Consider the following 17025-nt stretch of genomic DNA (forward strand, 5'->3'; position numbering starts at 1 on the left):
CCTAGAGCCACTGTTGAAGGGAGAGGCCTGGGTGGCCACATCTTATTCCTCCCCACTTCCCTCCAGCAGGCCACAGATCACTGGCGCCGGGACAGACACGGGACCTAGGCCACAGATCACTGGGGCAAGGGTGGACACAGGACCTAAGCTGGAATCAGCATCTCTTGGCATCTCTTCGGACTGAGCGACTCTGTTCATCTACTTGGAGAGCTATGTAGGAAGGTCATATGGATTCGGAGGCTGGCCGTGCTGCCTGGGTTGACCACAGTGGGTGCCATGCCTGCAGACAAGGGAGCAGAGAAGGGAGGGCACAACCCCAGAGAGAAACGCCCGCCCAGGGGGGCTACACTTTCCCCTACAAGGTCTGTGATATTTCTTTATAAACTTCTAATAAAGCCCCCCTTTTTTCCTGCTTTGTAATCAGATGAACTAGAAGACGAATCCTGTACCTGCCTCAGAAGGTGGTTGTTGTGACATAATGTGAAAGCAGCTGGCATTTAGCTGACATTCGATAAATGCTGTCGAATCTCCCCATGTTCTTGTCAACCAGTCAGTCACTCACTCGGCAATGGAGAGAGGAAATCTATGTATGCTTTTGGCTAGGGTTGGACCTCAGCCTTACGCTCTATGAATACCTTCATGAATCTGTAAAACGAAGACTTGACTGCTTGTTGCAAATATTACCTGCGAGAACCCTAGGATCTAGCTCCTAATGAATGAATGGTGTGTAGGACTATCATTTCTGCTGCTGTCGCTATTGTTGAAGACACAACTCATGTTGTGTTGGGGCTTGATCTTGGCAAGCAAGGAGGACTCAGGGAGAGCAGCGTCCCGAGCGGGCAGTGAGAGAACAGAGAAGGATATGCTACGTAGTAGCATTAAGGCGCTGGGCAGCAGACAGAAGGAATGGAAATGAGCAGTGGCAACACCCAGGGGGGCTCAGGCAGTTAAGCATCCGACTCTTGATTTGGGCTCAGTTCATGATCTCGAGCCCTGAGTCAGGTTCAGCGCTCAGTGCGGGGTCCGCTTGGGATGCTCTCTTTCTCTCTCTCTCCGTCTCCCTCTGCCCCTCCCCCTGCGCTCTCTCTGTAAATGAATAATAAAATCTTAAAAAAGAAAGAAAGAAAGGAAGGAAGGAGGAAGGAAGGACGGAAGGAGCAGTGGGGAATGAGGGGAGGCCCTGGGATACGAAGCCTTATGCTTATCTAGCACTGGGACATCCCCAGCCCTTCAGTGTGTACGCCAGGCTTTCCCCCACTGCATTTCATTTGTCCATCACAACACCCTATAGGGCAGATCAGGAAAGGTCATAATATATACACGTTATAGAGGGGAACATTGAAGTTCAAAAACGATCTGCGTCATAGGTACCAACCAAATCTACATCCACTCTTTTATCTGGTGATACCACAGTGTCTCCGGAACGTAGGGGAGAAGAGCTGAAATGGGAAGTCAGGATTGGAGGAGAAACTGGAGGGTTTCTCTGGGAAGTCTGTTTTCATTCCAAGGTCTCATTCAGATCCTTTCTGGGCATCCCAGCAATGGAACGGCTCTGCCTAGTCCAGCTCAGGGGCTCCTGGATGTAAGCAAGGGATTGCAAACTCAGACAACACGGTGCGGGTGTGGAGGGCAGGCTAAGGATTGATACAGCGGGCTAGACGGATGCCCAGCCTCCGCACTGCACCCTGGCCCGGGAGATGGCTTCCTCTAGTAATGGACAAGGGCACAGCCTTCACCATCTGGCCAGAAGTCCATAGGTAACATGGGGCTGCCCTGCAGGGGTCTCCAAGGCCCCTCTCAGCTCAATGATGTATGGAATCTAGGCCTTATGTTTCTGAGGTCAGAGGTTTTCTTTTCCCGCTCTCCACGGACACAAATTCAAGTTCTCTGGAACACTGTGCCATTCAGGGCTTGCTATGGGCCCCCAGGCTCAGGACACTTGTCCTTGAGCGGAGAGGAGTGATTCTTAGCCACTCTGCGTCCTGGACATGACTTCTCCCCAAATCCTAACGTAGTGCCTGGCATACAGTTTGTGCTCACGTCATGTTTGTTGAAAGAACAAATGAATAAACAAACAAGCAAATGAATGACAGATTGGCCTGATGATCACATCAGCCTGTGCTGTGTGTCACACGACAGTGGCCCCAATCTGCTGACTCTTAGCCCCCAAATCAAGAGCTCTGTAGCCAACCCAGCAGAGGGGGAGATCAGAGGGCTTCCCCTGCACACTTCCTCTGACTTTTCAGAGATGGTACACCCTGTGGAAAGGGAAGGGCCAGGGTTATCCAGACAGGCGGAAGGTTCTGCCCACCCCTCCCCAGGCCTTCGGCTCCTCCTCTCAATCACCTTGCTTCTCCCAGCTCCAGGCCCACTCTCTGGGAGGAGCCGCAGAAAGTTCCAAGAGAGGAAACCTAGCTCCATTAGGAGCACCACAGTGATGAGGGTGGGGCCAACAAGTGCTTCTCCTTTGCATTTTCTTCAGTGTTAATGACCTTGATTGTTAAGAAAAGCAGAAACAATAACAATCATGGCACAGGCTTTTATGGTTTCTGACATTTTCCAAAGTGCTTCTAACACATGACCTCACCATGCTACTACACGCCATCCTTGGGGGCCGGGCTGGTCCTCCCTGTGACTTGGGTAGAGAGACTGGGTAGTGAGGAGGTTGGGCGTTGATCTGGGTCACACGTATGGCACTGATGGGGTCAGGGGCCCAGCCACAGACCTGGAGTGGGGAGAAGTGGGATCTAGTTCAGGCATGGCCTCAAACTATCAAACTCACTAGGTATCCTTGGGTGAGTAAGTCTCCGGGTTTCAGTTTTCTCTCTTGTCAAAGAGGGCGATGGCCCCATTTCCCCAACTCTGTCCATCTCGAATGCCCTGGCTCAGTAACATGAATAATCCACTCTGCCCTCCAGCCCAAGCCTGGTAACTTGCACCAAGGTCAAGGGAGCCCCTGGAAATGTGGGTGCCAGCTGTGTCCGTCCTAGCATGCTAACAGACATCATCTGAGTGTGTCCCACAAAGAAGGCTGTGGTACAGAAGGCAGGGAGGAAACATCAAAAAAATCATCCTAATGGTCCACAAGCATGAGGAGAGCATGCATGCAGAGGGCTGCTACTGAGGCCAGATGCCATCCTGACTGCGACCCGGGTACTGGCTCAGACAAAGGCTGGAGCCATTCCAGCGGGGGGTGGGGGGCCTGGGGGTGGTGGGTGGGCAATAGACAGCATTGGACTCTCCAGGATGCTCAGTGTCCTCTGCCCTCAGCCACATGCAGCAGCCCAGCTCTACTTCCTAACCAACCTCCCCTCCCCCAACCTCAACTCCATCAAATCTATGCTCTCTCCCCATTCAGATCCCATCTGGCACTCACCTCCTCCAAGAATAATTCCAGATGAGCCCTGCGAAATTCCCACTAGTACCCTGTAGACCAAGCATCACTGGGTCAAGTGTCCTGGGCCAGATGAGGCTTCAAGTGTGCGATCCTGCTCTTGTCTGCCACCAGACTGGGGGAGCAGGGAGATGAAGAATAGAGTGGGTACTTCTGATTTGCTCCTTTCTGACTTTTGTCCAGCCTCAGCTCCCAAGACATGAGGCAGGGCATTCGGGGCAGAGTAATAGTGGGCTGTGGATGGACGGCACTCCCCTTTCTCCCCCATGGGCAGCTGACCTGGTCAGTTACGAAGAAAGGCTAATGTTGGAATCTCGGCCAGAGTTCGGACAAGGGTTTGGCTGATGTGTCTACCTCCAAGGCCAAAAGTCTGGATTGAGAGGGAGGGCAGGCTGGCCCAGCAGGTGGCCAAATTTCTCCAAACCTGCCACACGGTTCAGATGAAAACATCTATCTCACAGCACAGAGTGCACTCAGTGATTTCCAATAACTGCTAACATTCCTACGAGGCTGCACCATATGAAATTGCCTTTTATCGGTCAAAAGTGGTTGCATCTCGGCAATTTCATATGGTTCGTGGTTCAGTCGCATACCTCTGGGGATGTCATGTCCCCTAGGAGAGAGTAAACCCCTGAAAGGCTTGGACCTTCTGTATCTCTAACTGATCTTCCTTCGTTTCTGGCTTAGGACAGAGCAGAATTGTGGCTTTGAAAGGTACAGCATAGATACGTCTTAATCCACCGTCCAGGCAGGTGAGGTGGGGAGTCTTAGAACCTGTCCTACTCCTGAACTTCAAGAATGGCTGTCCCCAGGACAGATTCCTTTACGACTCCTTACCTCTGGTCATCCTGATAGAAGGACTCAACTTGGCTACAGGCTGCTGTGCTACATTGTGCCAGGCCCTAAGTTAAAAAGAGTTTGGTTTGGGCATTGAGAATTTTACCCCTTTGTAGAAAAGGAGCCTTGAATCAGAAATGCCCTTGTCCAACCAAGCCTGGTTTCATTTTACAGCGGGGGAGACAAAGGCCCAGAGACATCACCGCCTTAGTCAAGGTCACACAGAAGGGAAGGGGCCAGATCACCAGTTTTCTGACTCCCAGTCCCATGCTCTTCTGGCAGGCGTGGCAGCACCCGAGGACAAACTCTGCCCTGTCTGCCCCCTTTCAACTTCCTGGCTCGTGCTCTTACAGGCTCCCCAGCAAGACAGAAGGGGAATTGACTAAGGGATCGATAGCCCTCTCCTGCATGAAAAGAGCCCTGAGTCATGCCAGGGTTTCCAGGGAGGGGAGAGAGAGACACACAGAGAGAGAATGGCAGTCCTGGAAACCTGATCTCTCTCCAGAGCTGGGACCAGGCTGGAAAGGCGGGGGTGGATAGCACGGTGATGATCTGGGTCACTGACAGTGCAGCGGGTTTACAGGTCCCTGCCAAGGAGGGTGGGGGGGGGGGGCGGGGGGGGGGGGCATGGGCCCAGAAGGCCTTGCTTAGCCCAAGCATGAAGGCTTAGGGCAGGCACTGCCAGCTTCTTTCAGAATCACCAAATTACAGAATTCAGAAGGGATACAAAAGGCTGGTTAGAAACAGCCTTGGGGTCGTCAGTGGATTCCTCCTCTCCCAACCTGGGACCCCTCCCCAAAAAGGAGGTGGATGATTCTGGAAGCCTGCAGCTCCTACGCTTTCTCAGCTGGCCCACAGCATGGTGGGGAAATGCCTGCTCCCCACCTGTTGCCCCTGGCCCAGCTGGCCTACCCACTGTGCCCCAGCTGCTCCTACCCAGAAGTTTAGAGAGCTCGGTGCTGACAGCAGCGAGGGAGAAATGAGGACCCCCAGGGGAAACCACGCTGTCCAGAAGGCCCCTCCCTGTGTTGTATGGGGCTGGGGGAACTGAGAAAGGGTGGTCCTGTGGGTCAGGAGCCTGGGAGAGGAGAGAGAGGAGTCCGGGAACCTAAGGGGTCCTTCCTGGGTATTGACGTGTCTCCCCAGCTTAGTATCAGAAAAACTCCAAAACTGAAACACTGAAAAAAATAGTACAATAAACAACTCCAGACCCTTCACTGAGAATCACCAATTGCTACTATTTTGTATGCACATACATACCCACACACCGTACTATTTTTGCCGAACCATTGGACAATCACCTGCAAACCCTTGGCCCCTAAATACTTTTGCATACTAAGAATGAGAATATTCTCTTACAAAACCATTCTCATTACCACTGTGACATCTTCAACAATTAATAATTACATATCATCTCATACCTGTATTAAAATAATTACGTATCATCTCATACCTGTCCCAGAATGTCTCTTATGGTCTTTTTTTTTTTCAACCCAAGATCCATTTAAGGTTTATTCATGGCCTTTGGTTATAATGTTTCTTTAGCTTCTTTACACCTGGCCTGGCTTCTGCGTTCCTGTCCTTCTCCCTTGGCACACAATTTCAACGTTTTCTACTAACGACGTCCGCTTTTTTGAAGCCTCAGTCCCCGGTCATGTGAAATGGCTCACATTATAGATTTGCCTCTGGTCTCCTCACGACTAGATTCCAGATCAGCCTTCTCGACAAGACCACAGGTGACGTCTAGCTCATCAGGAGGAATTCGGGCTGGATGGGCCCACTAGGGCTGATATTTGGTTATTAGGCGTAATCAGTGCTAAATGTCCCCGTCGCAAAGACAGGTGTTTCATTTTGCAGCGAGTAAGTAATTCATGAGGTGACAGGCACTGAGATCAGCCTTTCATGCAACAGGTTTAGCATTCATTAGTAAGCCGGGCGCGAACCGGCGACTACATGAGGGGCCGCAAACTGGGAAATGTCAAGTTCTGTCAGTGCTGCCATCTTTCCTTAGCTGGCATCTTTGTGCCAAGCGGTTTCCCTCCCTGCTCCACTTTAACGGTAAGAATGGACCCGTGGCATCTTTTATTCGGTGTCTCACAATCTACGACTCTTATTCTTTTCAAGGCTCACTGTGTCCCAAAACTGCACTGGGTGGGGGAGCCTCCTGAAGCCAACTCTGGTGTCCTTTGGCCATGAGCATGTTCTAGCTTTCTGGCCTCACATGATCCACGTGTACGTCCCCAGTCCCACACTTAGAACCTGCCATTTCTCCAGGGAGCACTGCTTTCTGGTGGGGGGAAGTAGTCCTTAGAAAGAAACATCTGGGCGCCAGATGTGCTCACCGTTACCGGGTAGCACTGCTTCTAGACCCTTCCAGGGAATAGGCCTAGGAGTTAAAGGATCACAGGGTTCTGCCTCACCTTCCCCGGTTCTGCATTTCTGTCTCTCTTCTTCCATAGTGAAACCCTCATTTCCAAAGCTATCAATATGGTTACTCATTGGATCTATCCTATAATAAACAAAAAATTGTTTCTAATTTCTGACACCAACCGTGACTAATAACACAATGATAAAGTTCAAGATTTTTTTTGTAGTTCTTTTCATACCGAGAATATACATTCCACTAAGCATCGAGGCATTACACCAAAAAAATTACTTGAATTAATTATTTTCTTTGACGAGTAATCAGACATTCAGTTAGGTTCATTATTTCTGTTGTGGTTGGCTTTGGGGTTTGCTGTTTTCTTTCTCTGGGATCTAATTTAACTGGTGACTATGTAAAATATTTAAAATATTAAAACCCAAAACTGTCTAAAAAAGTGTCACAGTAAAGTTTCATTCCCATCTCTATCTCCTCTACCTTGTTCCCACCCACCCTATAGGTAACCATTTAAATTAAGTTCGGGTTTAACCTTTGTATGTGTTTGTGTGTGTGTGTGTGTGTGTGTGTGTTTGCAAAAAACTGTTCTGATTTCTCTTGCTTTCTCGATGCAAAGGTGGCCTACTACACAGACTCTTTTCCATCTTGTATCTTCCATTTAACATATGCTAGAAATCACGTCATATCAGTTCACGGAGCTCCTACTTTTTTTGGCTGCATAGTACTCCACTGAGTGGATATGCTATTGTTCATTCATCCAGTCTGTTAAAGATGGCCATTGGGTAGCTTCCAGTGATTTCCTTTCCTGTTACAAATATGCCTTAAAGAATCACCTTGTGCATATGTCTTCTTGTATCTGTGAATGTACATTTTCTGGATAAGTTCCTAGAAGTAGGACTGCTGGGTAAATGCGTATGCTGTTTGGTTAAATACTGCTGGCTTGCCCTCTCTAGGAGTTGTACCGGTTTGCACTTTTAGCACTGACTTTGCAACCTAGGTAGATCCTGGGAGAGGTGTTCTGAGCTGAGAGTTTCCCCGAGCCTCTAGTTGAGAGTCCTTGACCTCCCACCAGTAAACACACTGCCTCCCACTCCCCCTGCCCTAGTGATCTGGCAAAGGGGTCTCACCGATGCCATCCCAGTTCATCATCCTGAATTATTCTAGAGCTTTCTGTACTTCACTTGGGAAATCAGAGCACAGAGAAGGGATGGGGCTGAGGACGTCAGCCAGAGAGGAATTAGAGTGGGGAAGGCAGTAGAGAGGAGGGATCCTTGCCCCTTGCTGCCTAAATTCTCACCTCCCTTTTCTCTCCTTTGGTCTCTCCACATCCCACCCCCACCCACCCCCCAACACAACTTGGCTCCAAGAGCTCCTGTGCTGCCCAGGAGCCCTTGGCTCTGGTCCTAACTGGATCCTGCCTGGTTTCCCTCCCACAGGACTGTGGGCTGACCGCAGTGGGCTGGCTTAAGGTGGAGGCAGAATCCAGAAGTCCCTGTCATTTCTCTTTTAACACGTGCAGAGGAAATAAGTCAGTGGAGCAAGCCTGGCTCATACCAGGGAAAGAGGAAAAAGGAGACAAAGAGAGATGTTGGGAGAGGAAGCACAAAACATTCCACACAAACCTTGGGGACTCCAGCCCCAGGGGCTGCTCCCTTTCTATGACCCACTCTACAGAAAGGGGAAAGGGAAAACAAGCAGGGGAAAGGATGTCCTCCCAGTCTGACCAAATACCAGTTGGGGATGATGGGGATCAAGTCGGAGGCGCAGGGACCTGGGCTGGGAAGGGAGTGCTGTCTGAGGGGCAGGCTGGGGGAAGACATCAAAGCACGGGCAGAATTCCTCCAGGGAGAGCAGTGAGGGCTCAGGGTCTGGCATTCCTCTTCAAGGTCAAACCAAACACCTGGGCAGAACACCTGGGTCAAACACCTAAGCCAAACACGCTCCTTAAGGTCCTGGGGAGCCAGAATGACCGCCCTTCTTTCCTCCTTACAAAGCTTCATGGATCTGGAAGGCCCCAAACAAGCAGAGTTTATCCATGTCTTTGGGCACTGGGTCCCAGACCAAGAACATAGACCAAAAAGAGAAAAGGGCCCATGAGGATTACTGGGAGCAGCTGAATTCTTGAAATAGAGGCAGTTTCCCGTGGAATGTTGAGTAGCTGACAGGTGGCAGCTGAGTCCGGGCTGGGCCAGTAGCCCCAGGGGCTCTCTTCCTCTGAAGATCCTCCAGCCCAGGCTGGGGAAGACTGAGGCTCCCAGCATCATTGCTCAGGGACCGCCACCCTCTCCTCCACAGCACGTGACTTCTTCCAGCACTCAGACCCCCGGCAAACTAACTGCTCTCCTTCTGCCCTTGACTGGGCCTTCCCGTTTTGACTTTGTTCTGACACCAAAGACCATAGAGATCGGGCAAATCTGACTCAGCCACTCCCTCCCACCCCACTCCCTCCCACCGTTACAGCGGGCGCAGGCGTTTCATTGTGCGGAGGGGAACTGAAGCCCACAGGGCTAGCTAGGCATCAGCCCCGACGACGAGGGGCGATTCTGGGGCTCTCCCGAAATGTCACTTCCTTCTTTCAACAAATGTTGACCAAGCACCTTATAACATGTCAGGTACTGTGCTGAGTGTCCCGGGGCTAAGACTGTGTCTCCTTGGATCCAGCCTTGCATTCAAACTTGTCCTTGAATCCAGGCAGGGACACGGAGGTGGCGGCGGGCCGGGGAGGGGCTGGAGGCTCAGCGCAGGCCGGGACGCAGCAAACCTGGGCTCTGCGGCTCCGGCGCCACCCGTGCGCAGTACTCGCGGGAAGGCAGCGCCGGGGGGCGGAGCCGAGCTGCGGGAGAGGCCGCGACGGGGCGGGGCGCCGGCCGTAAAGAGCCCGGGGGCTGTGGGTTTGCTGCCGCCCAGGCGGGAACCAAAAAGAGGTGCCCCCATCGCCCCCGCCCCGCGACTCCAGGCCTCGGCTGGGTCGGGGGATGGGAGATCCGGCGCCTCGGCGCGCGCTAGATAGGGACCTGCTCCTCGGGGACAAGCCCTCCCCGAACCCACCAGAACCTACCCCTAGTCAGGGCACTGAAAGTAGGAAGGCCAGCCGCTGGGATGGTGGGATTATGGGCCCCCGCGGAGGCAGGGCGCGCGGGGGGAGGGGTGATTTCGGGTTGAACCTCAGCAAGATGGTGGCAGGGAGATGGGGCTCCCCAGCAGGAGGGGAGAAATGGATCCCCCTCCCTCTTTCCTACAGAACAAGAGCACGGATCCTGTCTTGGGTCCCTTGCCCATTGGGGAAGGCCTCACTTCATTCTCCATCAGGAGACAAGGAGGGAGAAGCTGCCTGGCCTTGGAGTGCAGTCAGATCAGTCATCCAACGCCTCAAAATAAAAACTGGTTCCTGTTGCTCCCTGGGCCCCCATTTAATCTCTCCTCCAACAGACCTTTGCTTCCTTCTTCCCAGCTGGTAAGCTCCCACCTTTACCATCAGCTGGGGCACCACCAAACCAGCTGGGGCAGAAGGCAGGTGCTTCCTTTCCCCCACCCCTCCCCCAGACCGACCCCGCTGATCCGTCAGCTTCAGGTCCAGGACCCACCTCCCAGCGCCCGCTCCCCAGGCCACCACCCCTAGCCAAGCCCGACCTAAGCCATTGGAGCCACCCCCTCCTCCTGCCCCCCTCCTCCTTCACCTTTCCCCAGCCAGCCCGTCCTGAACCGCCTAGGCGCCCCCTCCACGGCTTGTCCCAGCCTAGGATGACTCTGATCTCTTCCCTTTTTCCACGGAAAGAGGGCCGGCGCTGAGGGGGCTGGAGGGGGGCTTCGGAATAAGAAGGGCAAGAAGGGGCAGCTCTGGGGAGGAGCTCCAGAAGGGAGGGGAGGATCTGCAGCCTCCCTGCCAGACACCCCACCCAGAGGAGATGGCGCTGTAGCCGGGATTCACTTCCCCTCCCCCGCCGCGGCAGTTGCGTGCCCGCGATTTCTCCATCCGACATCCCCCCTACCAGGCCAGCCGGCGCCGACACCGAGTCTGCGAGTTGTTGTAAGTCCGGCAGGAATGCCCGGGGGAGGTGCCTCTGACCAGCAGAGTGCCCACTCGCTCTCGGGATGCGCAGGCCACTCCCGCGTCCCCCCCCCCCCCCCACGCAGCTGGAGAAGAGCGGTGGGTCCTCCGGAGACGCGGGAGTGCGGGAGGCGGGCCTCGCCTTGGGGAGGGTGCCAGCCGGCCTCCTCCACCCCAAGAGCCAGCCAAGTATGTGAGGGAGCGAGCGTGTGCAGGAGAGCGGGAGGGACCATCCCAGCCCCATTTCCAGCTCTTCTGCAAGACGGCGCCGTGGCTCAGGACGCTTGGGGACCCTCCCCAGGATGCCTGTGACCAACCCCCGGCAGTCCAACGCTCACCAGCCCCACAGGCACCAGCCCTGGAACTGCAAACTTTCCAACTTCACCCCCTGCTCTTTCCTCCCCTGTGGGACCAGAGATGTGTGGGGCGGTGCCCTCAGAGACACTCAAACAGTTGGTTCTTGACGCTCCGCACACACTCAACAACAGCGGGGCGAGGGAACTCCCAGCTTTTTCCACAGCTAATTATAGACGTGAAAGTCTGAGGATGTTTTGCAAGCGGCAGAGAAACTGCTGAGGTTTCTCCACGACGCTAAAGAAATTTAATTTGTGCACTCCCCCTCCCTACCCCCCAACTTCTCCGGCCTCCACCGCCCCCCCCCCCCCGCCCCCAGTGAGCCCCTCTCCCAGTCCCTCATCGCAGGCCCTCCTTCCTGTTGGAAATTTCTTACTCAGTTTTTTTTTTTTTCCATCTCTCTTTGGGGCTTTGGAGAAAGGGAACAGACGCGGAAAATATTTTTGCAACAGTTTTCCATTCTGCGTCTCATTCCCAAGCCAAGGGGGGAGGGAAATAAATGCTTTTTCCAAAAGCGCAGTTTGGGTGTGAGAAAGACAGTCTCTCCATCGCCCTACCCACCACGGCCCAGGAATGACAAAAACTAGGAAAAGAGAAAGAAATCACTTGTTTGATTACGCGGTCTCTCAGAACGGAATCTAGGAAATACAGTGACAAATCTGTGCGTGCACACACACAGACACACATGCACACACACAAACACACACACTCCAAACCCAGTCGCAAGAAACGTGCTAGGCAAGAAACATGCTAGGGAGTTTTAGAAGCCATTGGGAGCAAAGAAAGAAACAAAGTTTGCAAATCGCGAGTCAATTCATTCTCTGCAAGCCTACCTCTCTTTCTAGCAAAGATCCAGGCTTCTCCAAGCGGGACTCTCCCTCAGGGTTTCCATGGATGGGGTAGGATGGGGGTGACCACCCACTGGTCTCCCCAGTGTGGCAACCACGTTATTGATGCTGGCTTTGCTCTCTAGCCTTTCCAGCTACCGCCGGGGAGTGGGCTGAGTCTCCTCCCCCGGCCAAGGGAAGGACCGCTCAGGTTCCGGGAAGAAAATGGGTGCTGGACCGGTGTCTCTGGCCTTGCTCTCCTCGGAGGGATGGTTCCCCAGGAAGTTCGTGCTTTCCCCCTCAACCCCCAGCTTTGGACGGTCTCAACAGCAGAGCTCTCTTAAGAAAATGCTTGTCATGGCAACAGCTCCAGCCAACTCCGGCCAGACTCTTGCTCACCAGCTCTGGAGCATTGAGGGCGGAGAAGGGGGAGGAGCGAGAGCTGGGACGGAGGTGGGGCTTGGCTGGAGGCCAGACCACTACTCTACTGTTAAGGTGGCCCGATTTCGAGCCGCCGCTGCTTCCTGGTTTGTCTTAAGGGGGAATGGAGAAATGGAGGGGAGGAATCCTCTCTTCTCTCTCATTTCCTCCCCGCCCTTGCTGTCGCTTGTGGGAAGGAAAGTAGGGTGGGGGGTGGAGGTGGGGAGTGGATGTGGGTGGCGGTATTCTACCGTTGCTGGGTGGAGGGAAAAAAAGGAAGCTTCTGCCGGGGTTGGTTTCCTGCAGCTCCTAAGGGCCTCTCACCCTCTTACTCACTTGGACCCAGGACCCCAAAACCCAAGGTGTATGCTGCACTTTGGCCACTGGCCCTCCACCCTCCTTCCCCTGTCTCAATAGGGGGCTCCCTGGAGGAGAAGGAATTGCTTTGAATGCACACGTGTACACAGCTTTGCTTTCACACAAATCTTAGCCCGCACCTCCTCACCCAGACTTCACACACACATGATCCTAGGTCATATTTTGCTCGCTCTTGCCTCCTTACCTACCAGGGCCCATCCACAGTGCATGATAATAGCTGATTTCTTGTGAGCCCTACTATGTGTGGGCTAAGGCAGAAAAGCTTGTATACACGGTATTATTTCCTATGCTCCTGGCAATCTTGGCAGGTACTAATTATCATCCTCATTTCAGAGTTGGGGAAATTGAGGACCAGTGTCTGGCCCAAGGTTATACACCTGGTTAATGACAGAGCCAGGATGCAAAGCTAAGTCAGACCGACTCCAAAGTCCATGAATTTTCCTGTGCTTGTGTCCTGCTCCAACACACATTTCCATGTTCATTTGCCCTCACTCGGGCATCCATGCACACTTATGCACAACCTATAAATGGTTAATCACGCCTCCACAGCCACACCCCCACCAGCATTGTGCAAGAGTGCCACCCATAGCTTTTGCCTGGATTTTGATTGTGGCTTTCAAGTACAAACATGTACTGTCCACTGATTCCCACAACAAATTTGCATTGACTGATCTATTCCCACACCTACCTCAGCACACCACTCATTCATATTCATGTGCTTCTGGAAGGCACGTTGATCTATACTTCACAGGTTAGGGCTGTCAACTGTGCAGTGGAAAAGGTGACCCAGCAGAACTTCAGGGATTCAGGAAAAGGCCTCTTAGATCCTTTCAGCCTAACACAGCCCTTCACACCATCCCCCTCCTGCCTTGCATCCTGTCCTCCAAGCCCCGGGACGGAGAACCATCCGCACATGGAGAAACAGACTTGTGAATTAGACTTCTAGGGTCTACTTTCCTTCTCTTAGCATCCTCTCTGATTTCCTAACATTTGGGTCCTTTTCTCCTCTCTTTACTTTCCTATCCTGCTGCATCTCAGGAACTCATACTCATCCTATTTCTGACCCCAGGGAAAGTTAAACAGATAAAAAGAAGGAAACTGTTTTAGATTTGTTATGCTGGGCACAGAACTTAGAGCTCCCCAAGATGGAGACTGTCTGGTGCCATCCGTCTGGGGAACCAGGTCCAAAATAAGCCTCTGCCTGTCCTGTGCTGCTTCTCTCCTGCCCAGCTGGTAGAAGGTTGCAAGGGGAAGGGGGAGCACATAGCACCTTCTATGGAAACCATCCATGGACTTTTTTTTTTTTATTAAAGATTTTATTTATTTATTTGACAGAGAGAGAGAGAGAGATCACAAGTAGGCAGAGAGGCAGGCAGAGAGAAAGGGGGACGCAGGCTCCCCGCCGAGCAGAGAGCCCAATGCGGGGCTCCATCCCAGGACCCTGAGATCATGACCTGAGCTGAAGACAGAGGCTTAACCCACTGAGCCACCCAGGCGCCCCCATCCATGGACTTCTTTCCAAGCTTCACCCAAGGGTGAGGTTGGTTTTCATTCACTCCCCGCCCCCTCCCAACTTCTTGGGTCCCTCCCACCCCCCTCCCCAGGGCATTTCCCTGGAGGACCTGCTGGCAGGGATAGGGATGGTACCTTGTTAGAATTTGGGAAGTCCTACCCAAATGTCAGCTTCAGGAGCCCAGATGGGTTGTTGGGGAAGACATGGGAATGGAAGGAAAGGATTCCACTGAGCAGGCTTCAGATTTAACAGCTTGTCGGGCTCCCTGCTGGATTGCCATAACTTGACATTTCAGAGCCCAATGAGTGTCAGTTGCATCTTTATCCTGAGAAAGCCAGTCTCCAGAATGGGGCTTTAAATGTATTAAAGTATATTTTAAGCTTGCCTGCAGTGGCTGTGCGTGGAAGCATTGCCCAACTGTTCAGTAAACTTGTCTTGGGGGAGTAACAAGTTAGGCCAGATGTGTGGTCCCATTAAAGGAGAAGTCGCCTTCGGATGCCTGGCATGTGGGGGCTGAGACATGATACCAGTTCCTAGCTGGTTAGTATGTGAAAGGCAAGATCCTCTCTTCAAACTCCCTGGGGAGTTTTGGGAAGACAGGCTCTGGTAGGGGGAGGTGTTGCCAAAGAGGCTCCCATGTGTGTCCCACCTCTGGCTGGCTGGTCCTCCCTTCTCTCAGAGCCCAGGGCTCTGCCCAGGTGGGGGTGGTGGGATGAGAGAAGAGGAACCCCCCACCCCATTCCAGCCCCCAGCCCTTGTGGAGGCAAGAGAGGAGGATGTGAGAGGTGGGTCAAGGTGACTTTAGGGGTCTTTAGCCTAATCTCTGCTGCTGAGCCAGCCACAAAAACCTGTGCTTTCTGGAAACCTAGCAGCCTCCATGCCTTATTTCTTCCAGTAGCAGGCTTGAGGTCTAGAACAGATAAAAATAAATCGACCCATAGAAATAATCACTAGATGTAAGACAGTAGAGTTGTGCCCCTCCCCCAACCATGGCAAGAGGGAGGGGGCTACGGTCTACCCACAAACGGTTCCTGCCCGGGATGTTGTGTATGGCTGGCTGCTCTAGCCTTCGAGGAGCCCCCTTTTCTTCTTATCTCCATCGCTGGGCCATGGCCTCCCTGGAGCAGGCCAGTCTCAGCAGGGTGGCCTTCACAGAGGACCCTGTCCCCCACCCTCCTCTCATTTGAAGAAAGTACATTCAGGTTTGTTTCTCCCTTAGGTGTTTAACAGAATATATCTGGCCCCTTGGGAGCTCCCTCTTGAGTTCCCCAGATCACACTCACAGATTCTCCTCACTTTGCGAGCTGCCTCACCCTCCTGGGGGATCAGCTGTTTGCCTGCCTAGAGCAACAACCATCCTCCCCACACCCACACCCGCTTCTTTAAGACTGTCTTTCTTCTCACTGTTAACAAGGCAACTGTCATTTTACTAGCGGTCCCACCCCTAACTGGCCCAAACTGAGCCAATTAGATCCTTTCCTGGGATTTTTGAACTTAGGACCTCAGAGAGAACTAGGTTTGCTTCCCTCCAGCAGGGGACACTGTGAGGTGCGAGGCTCCTGAATTATCAGCGGCCATGTTTCCTGCACACGGAAGAAGGCAGCCTGTGGGAAAGAGTAAAGCTTATATGGGGAGAAAGGCTGAAAGGAGAGGGAAGAGTGAGTCCTAGCAACATTTGAGTCAACTGTACCTCATATCCCACTGTGCTCTTCCTGTTCCTACAAATGAGCTGGTTATGTGACTCATTATGCATGCATAAGCTAGCACTAATTTGGGTTTTTTGGTCCCTTGTACCAAGGTGATACAGAAAGTCATACAGAAACCCTTTGAGCTGGTATCTACCATTTAGGCATATTCATTTCAGTGAATTTTATTCATTCATTGTATTCATTACTGGATACCTACTATTCAAATCAGGATGTATTTCTTGAATGTTGAACGGCTTCAACATCCACTGGGCCCAGAGAAGATGCACAGAGATAATAAAGCTTATAGTTTAGGAGAGGAAAAATATATATTTATAGCATAAGTAACCACAATAGAAGGTGTTATAGTTATTCTTTGAAATTTATTTATTGAGTGCTAGATAATACGTGTTAAAAAGTGAAGTATGAAAATACAGTAGTCTCCCCGCCTTCTTTTTTAAAAGATTTTATTTGACAAAGAGAGAGCAAAAGCAGAGGGAGTGGCAAGGAGAGGGAGAAAGAGAAACAGACTCCCCATTAAGCAATTAGCCTGACCTGGGGCTCATTCCCAGGACCCTGGGAACATGACCTGAGCTGAAGACAGCTGCTTAACCAACTGAGCCACACAGACGACCCACAGTAGTACCCCCCCACCGCTGCCCCACTTATGTTCCAAGACCCCCAGGGGACACCTAAAACTTTGGATAGTACTGAATCTTAGCTATGCTATGTTTTTCTCTATATGCACCTACCTACATACCTATGATGAAGTTTAATTTGTAAATTAGGCAAAGTAAGAGATTAACAGCAATGACTACCATAATTCTATGGACACAGGGACTCACTATTTCTGACAAGAATGTTAGAAGACTCTAGGGGCGCCTGGGTGGCTCAGTGGGTTAAAGCCTCTGCCTTCAGCCCAGGTCATGATCCCAGGGTCCTGGGATGGAGCCCTGCATGGGGCTCTCTGCTCAGTAGGGAGCCTGCTTCCCCCTCTCTCTGCCTGCTTCTCTGCCTACTTGCGATCTCTGTCAAATAAATAAATAAAATCTTAAAAAAAAAAAGAAAAGAATGTTAGAAGACTCTAGAAAGGAGATGGTATTTGGAGGTACCTGAAAAACCTCGAAGAGTAGGTTTTAATCTGTTTTGGAGGGGTTGGTGGGGAGGGTAATGGCATGAGCAAAGGTAC

At 52.2% G+C, this 17025-nt stretch overlaps 1 protein-coding gene across 4 annotated transcripts in view; it reads right to left on the minus strand.

The window, feature by feature from the left end:
• Positions 1 to 12243, minus strand: part of ATP2B4 (ATPase plasma membrane Ca2+ transporting 4) — a 96804-nt gene extending 84561 nt beyond the window's left edge. For 3 of the 4 annotated variants that reach the window (XM_045982280.1, XM_045982284.1, XM_045982283.1), the window contains exon 1: positions 11847 to 12243. The gene's annotated coding sequence lies outside the window, so the exon portion shown is untranslated. Of the gene's footprint in view, positions 1 to 10600; positions 10710 to 11846 lie in introns of those variants that run through there. The other variant, XM_045982281.1, reaches the window with a different exon arrangement.
• Between the last annotated feature and the right edge of the window lie 4782 nt (positions 12244 to 17025).

This window comes from Meles meles, chromosome 17, assembly GCF_922984935.1.
Source record: "Meles meles chromosome 17, mMelMel3.1 paternal haplotype, whole genome shotgun sequence".
In the NCBI taxonomy this organism is placed as follows: domain Eukaryota; kingdom Metazoa; phylum Chordata; class Mammalia; order Carnivora; family Mustelidae; genus Meles; species Meles meles.